The 17,639-nt window shown below is 34.8% G+C and overlaps 1 long non-coding RNA gene across 1 annotated transcript; it reads left to right on the top strand.

The window, feature by feature from the left end:
• The first annotated feature begins 364 nt into the window (after positions 1-364).
• Positions 365-15,952, top strand: LOC110680568. Its single transcript, XR_002502925.1, has 2 exons — positions 365-1,285; positions 15,876-15,952. It is a non-coding gene; the product is annotated as an uncharacterized LOC110680568 (long non-coding RNA).
• Positions 15,953-17,639: the final 1,687 nt, after the last annotated feature.

Here is a 17,639-nt window from a genome sequence, read left to right as displayed (position 1 = left end):
TAGGGTGATGCTAAACTTTTCAAGGTGCGGCAATATTCAGTATGAGTGTTTCAATACGCAATTTCATACTTGTGATGGGTAGTGACACACTTTCAAGATTTTTTTGGATTCCAATAAACTTGAATTTGTATGGTACAAATATGTTTATTTTATTGAAACATACTATTGAAAACAAACAGTAGTGCGGTATATTATGCGTTAAAATTGGTAGATTGAAAATCATTACTGTTAATACTTATTTCTGAAAAATTTAGCCTCTGTGCGCTCGTTATTTACGGACAGCAAATTCGGCCGTACCGACACACTATCATCGAGTCCTATCTGTCTTTTTTGTTTGCAAATCGTGTCTGTCTATTTATACAATCGTCCTGATACGGAAATGAAACGGAGCTTTTCCGAATGCAATGGTTCATCAAAGGTATATTATCGTAGTATTTCGCACATAATGGTCCATCATCCAGAGTTCACTATACCCACTATTGCTGTATCCGTCCTGTGTATCCACCGGCAACAGAACAGATAGATATCAATCTATCGTATACCATGTGCTTCGATATATAGTGAAGAAATATCCTACTGGAAAGCCGACCACCATCGGGTCCAATCAAGTCAGTCGGTGTCGAGTGCGTAATCGGTACGGTCGGGTCAAAAGGTGCTCCTGATAAATTTATGGAACGTGATACACAAATCAAGGCAAACTAAAATGTCGCGTCGATTCACATGTTGAATGCCGTTAGGTCTAACTCGAATTTGAGGTTTAAAATTTAGTGAAATTAGGAATTTATTCCGAAGTGTTTGGAAGTATCCAGTAGGTGGTAAAGTATGATCACTTGAAGCATGTTCTTGGTTTCCAGAGTAGTAACTGTTCGTAAATAAAATCAGAATTTTAATTTTTGAATTAATTGAAGCGAAATAAATATTCACAGACTGTGTCTATAGCTAGACTTGCTGAAGAGAGAGAGTAGTTGTTTCGGCGGCAAACAAATATACGGTGTCGCATTGTTTGAACCAAATAGTGGCCAACTAATATTCGTTTTGGTGAAATTGATGGATTATAATGAAGAGCATCAAAAATTGAATCAGTGATTACTAAACCCAACGAAAACGTGATCAACGATTTCTAACGATCGGCAGCTATATGTTGAAACACATAACGAAATTGCCTAACCTTGGAAAATAAAGTTAGATGTAGTGCATTGTAGTGTTTTCAAAGTTTAATAGTGTATGAAAATCAAAATTTAATAAGCAGATAGCAGCGCTACATATCCAATTTCCAACACAACAGGTGAGCTCAACGTACAGTTTTTTTTGCGAAGCTAACAAAGCGGGCTATGAACGTATCGAGTATTGATAGAACGAGTGATGAATTCGATGGTTAACGAGTGCATTGTGTTATATTTCGTCGATTTCATGCGCTTTTTGCATTGTTTCAAATATGTTTCAAATTGCCAATTCCACAATTTTGCCGAAGACACCATATGTCTATCTAAATGTTTTGAAAAAATAGTTTTTCTATCTCACTGCTAGGTGGATTGATCACAAAACTTTTTTCATCAGAAGATGCGCTTTAATATACCAAGAAACTTCTCCGAACTATCGCTAAAACCAACGGTTTGGGCGCTATTCAAAAAGCGCATGAAATCGACGAAATATAACACAGTGGAGTGTAGTTTTTGTTTTGCAAAGTGATGTGGACTAAATCAACATGTTTGGAAATATAGGATGTTTGACCTATCATCAAAGGCCTCGAAAGAAAGTGCTGTGTTACAAAACATCGTTAGTGATTTTGGACTGTTCATGTGTGTGCAAAAAGAATGGAAAACTATAGATCTTATATAGGGTTTCATTGCTAGTAGTGGGCCCTTTAGTAACTGAGATGCATGTTTGTTAAATTCTTAAAATTTCATCTGAAATAACATGCAATTCCAAACCTGGCATGGAAATATTGCTTCATTTGCTATAAGTCAGTGTTATAAATTCATAGAAAAAGATATCAATTATTTCATTTGATCATGAATTTTATTATGAGCAATTTTCGCTGAAACCAGGCCGCCAACGGCACCCATTGTTAGAATTCCAATTTTATGTCACTGTTTTCGATAAAACTTGAGGGTGGTCCTTTCGGTTTTCTCAAATTGGTGGACCCCTCGTACGCCAGCTAGCTAAACAGTTTGCGAAAAAGCTCTATTTGATAAATCTTAGATATTTCTTCACGTGATATGTCTCATATTTCCCTTGGAACACATAGAAAACTTAATGGCATCGTATAGAGGAAGGATATAGCTTTCATCTGAGACTAAAAAAAATTTGGCGGCCATTTTGAATTTGGCCGCCACTTTGAATTTTGTTAGAACAATCGTTTTTTCACCATTAGCGCACCGCTCGTTTTGAATTTTGAGATCACCATATTAGAAAGCTGAGAAAAAATTGCGTTAGATAGGCTACAAAAACTTGGTGTATTATTCGAGTCAGGTGAAGAGTAGGAGTATTATTTTGAGTGATAAAATCTGGCGGCCCTCTTTGATTTTGACGCCATCTTGGTCTTAAGTAGTAGAATGAATTTTTCACCTCGTTAGCAATCAACATGTTGAATTTTAATGCTACCACCACACTTACTCTTCTTCTTGTTCTTCTTTTTCCGGACGTTACGTCCCTACTGGAACAGAACCAGTCCTTCAGCTTAACTAGCTATAAAAACAAATTATCAAATAGGATTTTTTAACGCTTATTTTCTACCTGAATGATTCTTCTGCATATCTTCGAACTGAGGAATAGCATTAATCCTTTCATTTATTTGGTCTTAAACCATTGACAGAAACAATCAGTTGAACAGCTGAGATAAGATAAGAAAGAAAAAATCTGATTGTTTTATATTTAACGAAGGCTTCATAATTCAACATGATGAGCGCTGAGATGGTAAAAAAATCATTCAACTGCTAAAATCCAAGATGGCGTCAAAATCCAAGATGGCCGCCCGATTTTTCAACCTCAAAATGACACACCTGCGTTTCGGCATTACGTTCACATTCCTGCTTCTCATCTTTAAATTTCGCTATATGTCACGCTGGCTCATAAAATTAAGGAATGTTTTTGCTCAAAAACTTAAGATTTCTATTCTAGTTAATATACGTTTGGCAATGTTACACGTTAAAACACAATATTTACAAATGGCCCAACGCGCATAATCTATCAGCTTCATTCAATGAACAACATTGCATATGGTTTAAAAAATATGTTTGTTTATTTCAATCTATGTTTTTGGACAGTTTTCATTTATTGAATTTATTTATTCTATATTCCTGAATACAAAGATATTCTGTTATCAAAAATCGCATTATAAAAACATCCTATTTAATAACCTGTAATTATAACTAATAAAGCTGGGTAGCAGGCTCGGTTCCGGTAGGGACGTAACGTCAGGAAAATGAAGAATAATAATAAGGAGAATATAAGTAGCCTTGTTTTTATTGGTAGCCTCTAAATTCGACATGCTGAGTGCTATCAAGGAGAAAAAATCATTCTACTACTTAAAATCAAAATGGCGTCAAAATTCAAGATGCCCACCAGAGCTTATCACTCAAAATAATACTCCTATTTTTCACTCGACTCGAAAAAAAAACAAACGATTGAAAACTTGTTTCTTTGTTGTACGAAAAATGATGTTTGCATTGATGGCACTCGTCACTCGATGGCGGCCTGGTTTTTGGCGAGAATCGCTCATCTCAATTCTAGGTCTTTAGTAACTAACCTTTTTTTCAATTTCAATTGTTTTCAATATCAGAAAATAGATGTTAGAACGATTCTATGGCATTTCCCGGAATGCCGTTTACCGGAAATCATTTCCCGGAATGACCCATTTCACCAATACCCATTTCTCGGAATTCTATTTCCCGGAATGCACCGAAAATTAACTTTCGCGGATTTTGTTTTTTTTGCGGTGTGAATGTCAGAACTAAACGGCTTACAAGACCCCTGTTCAGGTAAATAACGTATTAACGTGGCTTTGAGGACTCTATCATCCTTTTTCGATACGGAGGCATGTTCAATAGTGTGGGACAAAATTTAGATTCTCGCTACAGTCCACTTTTTGGATTGCATTTAGGTCCCATAACAACTGTGCAAAATTTCAGCTCGATCGGAGAAACTATATTTTAGTGCCAGCCGTTCAAAGTTTGTATGGGATTTGCTATGGGAAAACTTACTTTTACAAAGAAAAATCGCCAGAGGTCGCCCATTATCCTCTATAAAAATTCTGAACATAGACCTCGATAGGTATTTTAACGATGAAGAATATTGCCGAAGACCGCGAAACAATCCGACACTTGTGTAAAATGGACAGCCCCTTATGTAAAATATTGTGAATAACTTACCTTCTTATATCACAAATTCCAATCATTTTCAAACGATATGCGATAGTTTGGGTGGATATTGATCTAAATGATCGATCGCCATTAGCCTCATTGATGGGAGATAGTTGAAGCATATAGTTATATGACTATTTTTGCCCCATTTTCCTTAAAAACGATTTGTTTCATAATAAAATGAACAGACATTTTATTTATTATGTACTAAATAGGGTCCTAAAATTTTCCCGCTTAAATGACGGCTATATCATATTTAAACTTTTATTTATAAATTGGGTCCATAAATGAACCTTGACATTTCTGATCATGTTTGACGTTCGCTTAGTCGACAAAAACACCACAGGGGTTTTGATTTTAACACTGAGGTTGTTCCTATCTGACATTTCGGAAGGGACACGGAAAACAAAATACACCCAAATTTTAAGTTTAAGTCAAGGGCTGTGACAAAATCCAACAAAAACACAAAAAAATTTTTTTTGGGCTTAAACAAACGAGAAACACTGAAAATTGAGTAAACATTTGTTTAACTTAAGGGTTTGGCACTAAAATTGGGACAGGGCTTTAGGACCCTATTGTTTATTCAGTAGGTGATGCAATATTTAAGTAATAAAACATAGGAGATTATGGGAATGTTTTTCACATAAATAAAAAAAGAACAGAAATGGATCCACCAAGAAACCATCTGTAGAATTATTTTTATTTTTTTTTTAAACAAATCACTCAGGATCAAGTTAGTTGCACAATCATTACTGTTGAAATTTCGTGAGAGTTGATTGCATTTTGTCTTGTTACGGATATTTGTTATTAAAATATTCGGCAGTCTGTATTTTTTGAAAGCTACGTTTTTAGTTTTGTTATTCAAGTTTATTCGAGCTCCTTTATGAATTATGACATGTATATTGATGATTCTAAATTAACTAAAACAAGAAAAAAATTCTATATGTTATGTATTTTAGAAGGCTCTTGAACATGCTTGAAATTCAGTCAAACAGATGGAACCATAATAACTGTTTACAATATTAACACAGAATGATTCACCATGAGGAACATAAACCAAAAAACATTTGCCTTTTTTATAATCATTTATTAAGCAATTTTTCACAACTACATACTGAATAGTTGCTTTATTATATTACTTTGCAGCTGCTATGCACACATTGTTCAAGCAAATCTGGCGAAATTATTAGGATACTTACCATTCAGTGAATGTAATCATATATTGTAATGATGTTTATTCAGGTTTCACTCAGCCTAATAAGGACTGTTAATTTAACAACGCTAATTTAACAAACAACATTATTGCAGTTTAATTCAGCATTATGTTTAACAACATTTTAATTATTTCCATGTGAAACCTTTGTTTGGGCGTTGTTCACACAAATTTGGAGAAATTATAAAGCGTGTCGTTGTATATTGACTTTATTCTACAACTTCAAATTCGCTTTATAAGCATTTATCTCAGCTTTTATTCAACTGCCACAAAATTAATTGAAAACAAATTAATGACTAAAAATCGCTAACATCGCATATATCAAATGCAACGTACATTTTTACTATGAATTAATAACCACTTTCAATAATTACCCGGATACTGGATTCAAACTCGAGACCTTCCCATCGTCAGCGGTATACCTTGCCATCTGCGCCATCCTTGAATTCATATATCAGTCTTCCAGTGCCCAATATAAACCTCTTGTAGTTGAACATTGATCATGCTTGAGCTTCTGTTCAACAATGTCTAATCAACACGTGCTATGCTGATCAACAACTGAACAAGCGCATTACTTCTGCTGCTGTTCAGTACTGATGCGAGCTGAATTTAGACGGCTGTTTATAGCGCACAGTGAGAAAATTTATGTCAATGCTGGTCAAAAATAAAGTTTATTCACAAAGTAAAATTGAATGAAATGATTAATCAAATTTGATAACAAGTTTCAACTTGTGAAAACTTTAATTTAATTGTTCATCTAACTATACTAAAATTCATTTATTTCATATATAATATTGTTATTAGATTAATATTTTAATTATTTGTCGTACTTTTCCATACATTAAGCATTATAGAAATATAAAGTATATTTCAACCATTTGTATGCTAAATGTGCTCTTTTTGTTTTTCAAAATAATCCTATATCAGAAGACTGATTCAAAATATTTTCTAAACATAATTGAATAATTGTATTAAGAAAGCATCAGTTATTATTGTATCCATTATGTTTTTATATATTAGTAAGTTAGTGACGAATTCGCCAAGGGCGAAAAGCCACTCAAATAGAGATAAATAATAATAGTATTAGTAAGTTGAACATTGTAATACATTAGCAATACAACGCAATTTTTAAATATTTTGTCCAATTTTCGAAAATTTGGCTATGTTGTGACCTTTTTTGTAAGGCTTATTTGTTGCTGAACAATGCGTTTATTAATCGTTATTTTGGCCTTCTTTGGATTAACTGTTCGGATGATATATCTATGTTGTATTAAGATTTTATAAAATACCTATTCAGCTTTAAATCATGTTCATGTTAAGCATGGAAACAGCTGAAGTGCAAAGCAACCAAAACGTTAGTTCGTCTCCTGTACATTTGTTATATTATATTTATTGTTATATTATATTGTACAATTATATTTGTTTGGTGGAATATTGGCTCTTTAATACAAGGAAAAATGACTTGTTCAACTTATTAGTAAAACAATCTTGACAAGTCGGCAGAGATTCTTTGGAGAAGTCTAATAAGTGTTGATTTTACTATTATTCATTCCAATGACAAATGGTGAACATTGTCTTAAATTTGGATCTAAATAGCATCGTCTCAGCTCTTTTTAGGGTATTTTTTCAGCTGTCACCATTATTCAACAATAATTAAATATGCATGTTTATTTGTGACTCGGGATTGTTAGTTGGGTAACCACTTTCATGTAATTATTGTTAAATTATTATGTATACTTCGATTATCATTAAACATGTTATGGTTAGTAACTTTTTCCGATATCAATAACGTCACAGATGATGATCACTACATTTGAAAAATTTAAATTATGATGTTTTTAATCCAATTGATTTGAAAAACATTTGAAAATAACATAAAAAGACATGATATGTTTTGCTTGAATAAAAGCATACTCATATACTGTTATTCGCATTGTTTTTAAGTTTTACTAATCATGCTGGTCAACATTTTAAGTATGAGACACTGAAACTTTTGTACGATTTGTTGTTAATCAAATGTTCAATATTTTACTAAAATGATAGCTAAAACCTATAGAAGCTTTTAATCAGTCAATTGTTAAACTTCTTATGTGTTGTAGAACAAAAGCTACTATATTTGCATTTTCGTAGGTTTATTCAGCTCGTATTCAAAACACAAACTTCAAGTGGAATAACAGCTTTTTTATAAGCGGAAATAAATTTTATTCAATTAATGATTCAACTAAAAATTTGTTCAGCAATGGTTGCTGCTATGCAGCTTGTATTAAACACGTAAGTATCTTAAAAGCTACCAATTGTTCTTGGGAAATGTCAACCAACAAGCAATCTGTTTGAAGCAAATGTGGAAAAATCGAGAATTGGGCATTTTTTTTTAATTTCTTTATTAGTATCATTCCAAACATTACATTCATTTCTTATATCTAGGTGTTCTGTGTTATTAGACAACACTATCATCCTTATTTGGTAATACAAATTTAAGATTTAATTAACATTTTGTTAACAACATATTACATTTCATTTGCCGTAGCAGTTCAGATTTTTTACAGGTGAGTTGATTTCACCTGCTTATAAGAGAAAAAAAAACGCTTTGAATATACTTAACCTAACTTAACTTAAACATATAACGCATTAATCGTGGCAATAGAAGATTGTAACGATTTTTGCCTGACATTATTTATTATTTTATTTGACATTTGTTCCAATGTTTCAACATTGGATATTCTATGTAACTCATTGGTACTATACCAGGGAGAAAGTCTCAGAATCATTTTCAAAATTTTATTTTGAATTCTCTGCAGAGCTTTCTTCCTGGTATTACAACAGCTAGTCCATATTGGTACAGCATATAATATGGCTGGCCTGAAAATTTGTTTGAATATCAAAAGCTTGTTCTTAAGACAAAGTTATGATTTTCTATTAATAAGGGGATAAATACATTTTACATATTTATTACATTTGGCTTGAATGCCCTCAATGTGATTTTTGAAAGTTAAATTCTTATCTAGCATGAGCCCTAGATACTTAACTTCATCTGACCAATTTATTGGAACCCCTCTCATCGTGACAACATGTCTACTTGAAGGTTTCAAATAAAAAGCTTTTGGTTTATGTGGGAATATTATTAGTTGAGTTTTGGAAGCATTAGGAGAAATCTTCCATTTTTGCAAGTATGAAGAAAATATATCCAAACTTTTTTTGCAATCGACTACAGATGACACGCAGGCTTCGTCCTTTGGCGGAGAGGCCTGTGTCATCCGCAAACAAAGATTTTTGACATCCCTGAGGTAACTCAGGTAAGTCAGATGTGAAAATATTGTATAATATTGGTCCCAAAATGCTGCCTTGAGGAACACCAGCTCTTACAGGAAGTCTTTCAGATCTGGAGTTCTGATAATTAACCTGAAGTGTACGATTTGACAGATAACTTTGAATTATTCTAACAATGTATGTTGGAAAATTTAAGTTTTTTAATTTTACAATCAAACCTTCATGCCAAACACTGTCGAATGCTATTTCTATGTCTAGAAGATCAAGACCAGTAGAATAGCCTTCAGATTTGTTGGAACGGATCAAATTTGTTACACGTAAAAGTTGATGAGTGGTCGAATGTCCATGGCGGAATCCGAACTGTTCATTGGCAAAAATTGAATTTTCGTTGATGTGGGCCATCATTCTGTTCAAAATAACCTTTTCAAAAAGTTTAACTGATTGGACGATAGCTAGAAGCTTCTGCAGGATTTTTGTCTGGTTTTAAAATTGGAATAACCTTAGCATTTTTCCATTTGTCAGGAAAATATGCTAATTGAAAACATTTGTTAAATATATCAACTAAAAATGATAAGCTACTATCTGGAAGTTTCTTGATGAGGATGTAGAAAATTCCATCATCGCCAGGAGCTTTCATATTTTTGAATTTTTTAATAATAGTTTTCACTTCTTCCAAATCAGTCTCCCAGGCATTTTCGAAAACGTTCTCTTGATTGAGAATATTTTCGAACTCCTGAGTAACTTCATTTTCAATTGAACTAGTAAGTCCTAAATTAAAATTGTGCTTAGGGCTTAGAGCCAGGGTCCAATTGAGAAATTTTATTTTCAAAATTTTTGTTTCTTAATTGAGCAAAACGTTTCTTGATTTCTTTCTGCAAATCCTGCCATATAATTATCATAGCAGGATCGCGAGTGCGTTGAAATTGCCTTCTCCTCACGTTTTTAAGACGGATCAAGAGTTTAAGATCATCGTCTATAATCACGGATTCAAATTTTACTTCACATTTTGGAATTGCAATGCTCCGGGCTTCAACAATGGAATTTGTTAAAGTTTCAAGAGCATTGTCAATATCAATCTTAGTTTCTAAAGAAATGTTAACATCAAGATTAGAGTCAACATACGTTTTATATATATTCCAGTCGGCTCGAAAATAATTGAAAGTGGAGCTGATAGGATTAAGAATCGCTTCATGGGATTTTTGAAATGTAACAGGGACATGATCAGAATCAAAATCAGCATGAGTAATCAGTTGGCTACAAAGATGACTAGAGTCGGTTAAGACCAAATCAATCGTAGATGGATTTCTAGAAGAGTTCAGTTAGAAAATCAAAATCAGAGGCAGACATGTCATGTGATTTCCCATTAGAATTTCCGGTAGACGAAGAAGCGGAGTTACCTGTGGCGGTAGGGTTTTTTACATTTGATTTGAAACAAGTAGAATGGGTACCCATGGATCGAACAGGGGAGGAGTTCGAATTTCCTGCTACGATATCGGCAATGGATTTACCGTGGGTAGATACATTCGAAATTGAAAGATTCGAACGGCTACCCGACGGATTAAAATTTGTTTGTGAATGAGCATGATTATGATCTTCCTGATGGGTATGATTCATGATCAAGCGATCGTTAACTGAAAAATGAGCATTGTTCGATACTCTAACTGGCAAATTCCGGAAACGAGCCTCAATGACCCTTTTGTGTGAAGGGCATTCCCAAAAGTTAGCTTTATGAGGGCCCTTGCAATTGGCGCATTCAAACTTTCTGGTATCTTCTTTCACAGGACAGACGTCCTTAGCGTGAGAAGAACCTCCGCAAATCATGCATTTAGCATCCATGCGACAATTTTTTGTACCATGACCCCACTTTTGGCACCGACGGCACTGAGTGGGGTTCTGGTAATTTCCTCCAGGTTTCTGGAAATGTTTCCACGTCACACGAACATCGAACAAAAGTTTAGCTTTTTCTAAAGCTTTAATATTATTTAGTTCTTTTTTGTTAAAGGGAACTAAATAATATTCTTGAGAAAGCCCTTTCCGAACAATGCCAGATTGGGTTCTCTTTTTCATAATGATTACAATCACCCCACGCAGTTGATTCACCCACAATTTATGAATCAGCTGACTTCAAAAGACAAAATTATTATCAAACTTGTCACAAAACATCACAGAATTATTTTTACTGATAAGAAACTATGTGTAAAAATAATTCTGTGATGTTTTGTGACAAGTTTGATAATAATTTTGTCTTTTGAAATCAGCTGATTCATAAATTGTGGGTGATTCAACTGCGTGGGGTCACTGTACTTGGACTGGGGAAAATCAAAGTAAATCATTTATTCCATTTTTGATCTCTTCAGGTGACTTGTAGTCACTTGAGAGACCTTTCAAGACAACTTTGAACAAACGTTCAGTTTTGTCGTCATAAGTAAAAAATTTGTGCTTCTTCTCTTCAAGATGTTTGAGAAGAAGTTCACGATCTTTAAGAGTTTCCGGCAAAACGCGACAGTCTCCTTTCTTTGCGATTTGGAAGGAAACCTTGATTTCCCTAATGGAGTTCAAGTTCTCCTGCCTAAATCCCCCAAATTCGGAACAACTGACCACGATAGGCGGCACTCTTTGCTTCCTCACTTGAATCAAAGAGCCTGGGCTAGAGGCTGCTTCGATTTGGTGTTCGGAAAATTTGTCTAGAGCATCGAACTGATTGCTCATTTCGATACAATTATTCATTTCACCCTTGGAAGAAACTTCGCATTCCGGGGAAGCGTCCTTTCTCCCATTCTTGCCACGTGTAGTGACAGTTTTAAAACCCACTTTTTTGGAAGGAAGTAGTGAATTCAGAGATTCACCCTTTCTTTTGTTAGTTGTTGATACCATGTTTAGTTAATAAACGAGAAAGACGTGACCTTCGAGAGGTTTTTTCCCAAGACGGTGTCCAAGAAGGATTACCACCACTAGCTTTCGCCAACGGGTCCAACGAAAAATTGGAGGAACGGGTCCAAACAAGGATCGTAAAGGGATCAATAGAAAAAATAGTACTGAAAAGTACTGTTTTATTAGCACTGAAAAGTACCGTTTTTTAATTTTAGCACTGAAAAGTACTGTTTATGTAGCACTGAAAAGTACTGTTTTATTGCTTTAGGTAGTTTTTAAGAAAACTTCCAAGAGCAGAGAGAATTCGTGTACGCACAGCACGAAGGTACGATGCGCACTGAATTGAGCATTGTTAACAACTGCATCTTCACATTTATGATCACTTTTTCTGTAATATATGAACGGCAATTGAAATATTGTAGGGCAAACGCTCCCTTAGTGGAGGTAGCTCCAATAGTGGAGGTAGTGTGTTTTGACATGTTTCGCACTTTTTATGGCTATGTGATATTTTTCTATGATGTACGATGTGAAAATGATACAAGTTATCGAAAAACATTCATAAAATTTAACCATAAACCTATTTTAAACAATTATTTTGCTTAAATTTTTTGCTCCTTTGCACCTATAGTGGTGCATCAGTACCCATAGTGGAGGGTCCCATAAGAAATCAATGGTTTGCGCCACTAAAGGAACCATTTTTAAAACATACCTCCACTAAAGGAACAGTGTTCCTATTGTTGGTGCAAGGCTTTTTGCAGGGAAATTTCAAATGAATCGTGATTTTTATACATTTGAATGATAGAAGGATTTGAGATCTAGCGATTGATACGCTAAAATCATATAATTTTTGATTTTATCACCATGTTTTAGCAGTTTTCGCTTAGGTGCACCACTAATGGTACATTTGCCCTAATACCAAATATCCGTAAAAAGACAACATTATTTCCCGAATACTTTCGTTAAGTAAAAAATGCAAATGGTTTCATTTTTAGATTTTAATTTTGTTATTTTACTTGTTTTAATTATGAATCGTGGTTTACGGCCAACCAGCCGAGTGGAAGTTTAACAACTACCGAAAAGCTAAACATTACATATAATTTGCAATTGGATTAGATGGACAAATTGATGTGAAGATTTGCGAAAAAGTTACACGTCTTCTCAGTGAGAATCGAACTCACGACTCCCCGATCTCTAGTTGGGGCGCGTTAACCACTACGCCATGAGAGGACTCATGAACGCAGAAGTTAACCTGAATTCGATTTCAGCTCAATAATCACGTGGTCCTCTTTCGCAAAGTGCACCTCTTTCGGAAGAATTAGATGCCCATCCAAACACAACGCTTTCTATATATATCCAATGCCTAGCCCGAGAGCGCAATGTTTTTTAGATATAGGAATAGCACACTACACTAGCCAGCAACTGCGTTGGCTGAGGTTTCTATTGTGTGGGCTTCCAATGGGTCGCGACGTTCTCAAACGACCGGTTACGGAACATGAGTCCGTTGCTCGATAAATACTTGTTTTAATTATGAATCGTGGTTTACGGCCAACCAGCCGAGTGGAAGTTTAACAACTACCGAAAAGCTAAACATTACATATAATTTGCAATTGGATTAGATGGACAAATTGATGTGAAGATTTGCGAAAAAGTTACACGTCTTCTCAGTGAGAATCGAACTCACGACTCCCCGATCTCTAGTTGGGGCGCGTTAACCACTACGCCATGAGAGGACTCATGAACGCAGAAGTTAACCTGAATTCGATTTCAGCTCAATAATCACGTGGTCCTCTTTCGCAAAGTGCACCTCTTTCGGAAGAATTAGATGCCCATCCAAACACAACGCTTTCTATATATATCCAATGCCTAGCCCGAGAGCGCAATGTTTTTTAGATATAGGAATAGCACACTACACTAGCCAGCAACTGCGTTGGCTGAGGTTTCTATTGTGTGGGCTTCCAAAACGTCGCGACCCATTGGAAGCCCACACAATAGAAACCTCAGCCAACGCAGTTGCTGGCTAGTGTAGTGTGCTATTCCTATATCTAAAAAACATTGCGCTCTCGGGCTAGGCATTGGATATATATAGAAAGCGTTGTGTTTGGATGGGCATCTAATTCTTCCGAAAGAGGTGCACTTTGCGAAAGAGGACCACGTGATTATTGAGCTGAAATCGAATTCAGGTTAACTTCTGCGTTCATGAGTCCTCTCATGGCGTAGTGGTTAACGCGCCCCAACTAGAGATCGGGGAGTCGTGAGTTCGATTCTCACTGAGAAGACGTGTAACTTTTTCGCAAATCTTCACATCAATTTGTCCATCTAATCCAATTGCAAATTATATGTAATGTTTAGCTTTTCGGTATTTGTTATTTTGTCAATTATGTGTTAACAGATTCCCGTAATTTCCTATGGTTTATGATTTAAATATTGTATCTCCTGAATAAACAATTAATGAATCCCTGAAATAAATTTAATTCAGGGATGTCTGTTCAATAAATTATGAAACAAATAGTTTTTAGGGGAATGGGGACAAAATAGCTATATAACAATATGCTCCCACTATCTCCGATCAATGAGACTAACATCAATCGATTATCTATATCAATTTCGTGTACCCAAACTATCGCATATCGTTTTAGAATTTATTTCAATAAAAACACGTTGAAAAAATTGAAAACAAGAATTCCTCTTCAAAAATATGTCATTGTACATTTAGCCCCGAAATCCCCTAAATTTCCATCTTTTTATAACGTTCTTTGTAAAATATTGATGAATGAATGAGGAATGATGAAATTCATGGGAAATATCAACATTAAAATCTAGTCTTTCCCAGGAATCGGGGCAAAACGGGCACCATAATTTATCATAGAACTGTCCCACGTTCATGACATTATGACCAATCGATTCCTGAGAAAATTTTCTTTCGAACAAGCTATATAACTTATTTTTAATCTTTCTGTTGTGAAAGTTATCAATTTTTTTTCTGCTTTTGGTTCGGATTTCCCCAATGTGCATTGTACTGAATAGAATTTTTGATTATATTCTCCAATTCAGGATAAGTCTTAGTGTTTAATTAACCCAGGACCTCCATGAAGAAATAAGGTGGGTAGGATAAAGGTTATATTTAGCAAGATTGCTAGGTGTCGCGGGTTCCAATCCCAACGGAGGAGGATCATGAAAATTATTCTATTTTCGAGGGCATAAAGCTTATTTGTCACATTGAACCATTAAATCGAAAAGCAGGCTCTGTTCCAGTTGAAACATCATGCAAGAAAAAAAGAATAAGATGATACCATTCAACATAAAGTTCAAGCTAAATTCTCATTCAAAAAATGCGGATGGAGTTAACGGAAACGTCACAAGCCTTACACAATTGAAAAGGGGAAATGATTGATTACATCAATATTTTCCGTGAAATAATTTGTGTACAACCCAATGTTTCAACAGAATAGCCTTAGTTTGAAAGAAGAGAAATTTTTTAATGTTCAATGTTAGCAGTCTTCCCGCCAATTTTTTTAGTCGGTATTATTTGGAAGAGCGGCAAATGTATAAACGAAGGGTGATTCTCTATGGGAATGGCAGTAGCTATAATTGAAATTTATGTTGATAAATTTGTTTATCAGTTAGTTATTTAAAAGTTAGTTAAAAGACCAGCCTATGTATGAAAGAAGGGCAATTATCCAATGAAAATATAGACAGTATGCACAATAATAACCAGAATACACCCGATTCTGTTTTTGCACGGATTTTTTTTACACGGCCGTGCAAAAAAAGTTTCCATACATTTTTTTCCGCCCAAACCTTATTTTTGCTTGAAACGTCGAGAAATGGTGTTACTTTTTTTGCACGGTTTTTTGAAATTTTGAACTGAAAACTTTTTTTTGCACGGTACGCATCCCCCGTGCAAAAGCAGAATCGGGTGTAACATGGAAACGAACCAGCGGAAAAGTTCCTCACATACTGTACATATATGGTACAGAGCATCAAAATGTCTTAAGATTATTTAGTTTTAAAGTAAGTCTACAGTTGGAAACCATTCGAAGGAATGTTAGATATAGAAAATTTGCCTACATGATATATAAATATACTAAACTAAACTTGCAAACGAATTGTTTTTTAAAAAATCCTTCCCGTAAGATGTAAATGTGTTTCTATCTTTCTTTCAGATAATTCATCAAGCATCGAACAACTCATGTTAAATTCAGCTTATCAAGAAACCTGGTTAATGATTTCCACGAAAAAATAAAAGAGACTTTTCCTCAGGTGAAAGGGAAAAAATTAATATTCCGAGCTCGTTAAAATGTTTAAATTGTTGAATGAAGTGGAAATAACTCGCTGAATGTATGTGATCCGACATTTTCACGCTCTAGATTATGCTTGCTCGGAAAATCACACGTTATGCGTGAGAGATGTGACAAGAGGTAGTTGAGGTGAATCGATTCATCGTGATTGCTGAAGCGCTCCTAAGCAAAAGTGCATCCAACCTCATTACGATGCAAGTTATAATCTTAAAATACGTACAAGTGCTGTGGCATAACAGTGTTTTTCTCAAATAATATCAACTGCGATAAACTACTGGTGCACAATGAGCACGAAGACCAACAGCTGTACCGGATTGCGTTCTTGTGCGGCACAATGTCTGGCGGAAGGAGGTTCCCATAAGGTAGGTAGTGCTAATTAGTTTTGATTTGAATTAATCGATGAGTAGGTATGATAAATTGTACCGCTCAATTGATCGAAACACCCACTCGAAAAGTAAAACGTTCATGCTTATTTTGAACGTAAAGTTACTAAGGCAAGTGTACCACAAAAGAAAAAAAAATTTTTTTGTTTGTTGAAAAGGACTTACAAGTTTGAAAACTTTGCTTAGGATGAATGTTTTACTGTGACTTAAGATAGAATTTCACAGAATTCGGAAAAAAATCAGTAATTTTCAGAAACATACTTCAAACATTTATATTTTTTTCCTAATTTTGGGTCGATGAGCTGACATGACAAATAGAAAAAAAAAAACTGCCAAAAGTAGCACAGTTTTGTTCTTTTTGTCATGTTGGTTTTTCGTTGCCAAATCGTATGAAATTCTACGCTTCTTTTTTAAATACTATTACCTCTCTAACCTCTGCGTCCATTTCTTATAACAAAAACTTTTAAATCGCCATTACTTAGTTATTTTTCTGATTTTTTTATTCTTTTATTACACCACCAAAAGCGTTTCTTTAAGATACGGAATTGCAATAACGACGTAAATAAGATACATTGTAAAGGGTAACATAGAACAGTGCGAGGCGATTTCAACGTTCAAGGATCCGTCATCGTAATAGCGTTAGCGTTTAGCGTTAGCGTTAGCGTAGTTACGGTATACTTCGTAGATTGATACTAGCAACATTCATGTTTTCTTTTTAATAATCTCATCCTGAGTACTTTCAAGAACAAGGCAGGGGAGTTAATACCTTGTTCAAATCATAAATAAGAATACTAAAAGCATGAATATCGCTATTCCCAGCCACGCCCATCTTTACCGTAACTTGGGATAGGGGAAGGAAATGTTGATGTAGCACTTACTTAATGAGAGGCCACCGACTCAGCGACACCCTCATAAGTGCTACGGAGTTGGAGGTTGGGGAAGGTATATTGTCAGGATTCGCCTAGAAAGCTGGCGATAGACCATAAATATTTGTTGTTTAAGCGTTTTCAAATTAATCTTTTGAATGCCGGCAATCAAAAGCGAAAACAATAGCTTATTTATAGTATAAATAGTATTTCGCGAAATGCTTGTCGATTGTGCAGTAATAGCCATAATATTTTTGCTCAAATAACCAGTAAAAATGCAAAACCGATTCCCTCTAGGGTCTCGGGATTATATAAAATAACGATACGCTAAAAACAATCACATAACTATGGAATAATACTGTCTGTGTCCATTGAAAAAC

This window comes from Aedes aegypti, unplaced genomic scaffold (genome assembly GCF_002204515.2).
Source record: "Aedes aegypti strain LVP_AGWG unplaced genomic scaffold, AaegL5.0 Primary Assembly AGWG_AaegL5_hic_scaff_1590_PBJ_arrow, whole genome shotgun sequence".
NCBI classification, from domain to species: domain Eukaryota; kingdom Metazoa; phylum Arthropoda; class Insecta; order Diptera; family Culicidae; genus Aedes; species Aedes aegypti.
The sequence above is the reverse complement of the archived record's forward strand: the minus strand, read 5'-3'. Positions and strand labels throughout refer to the sequence as shown.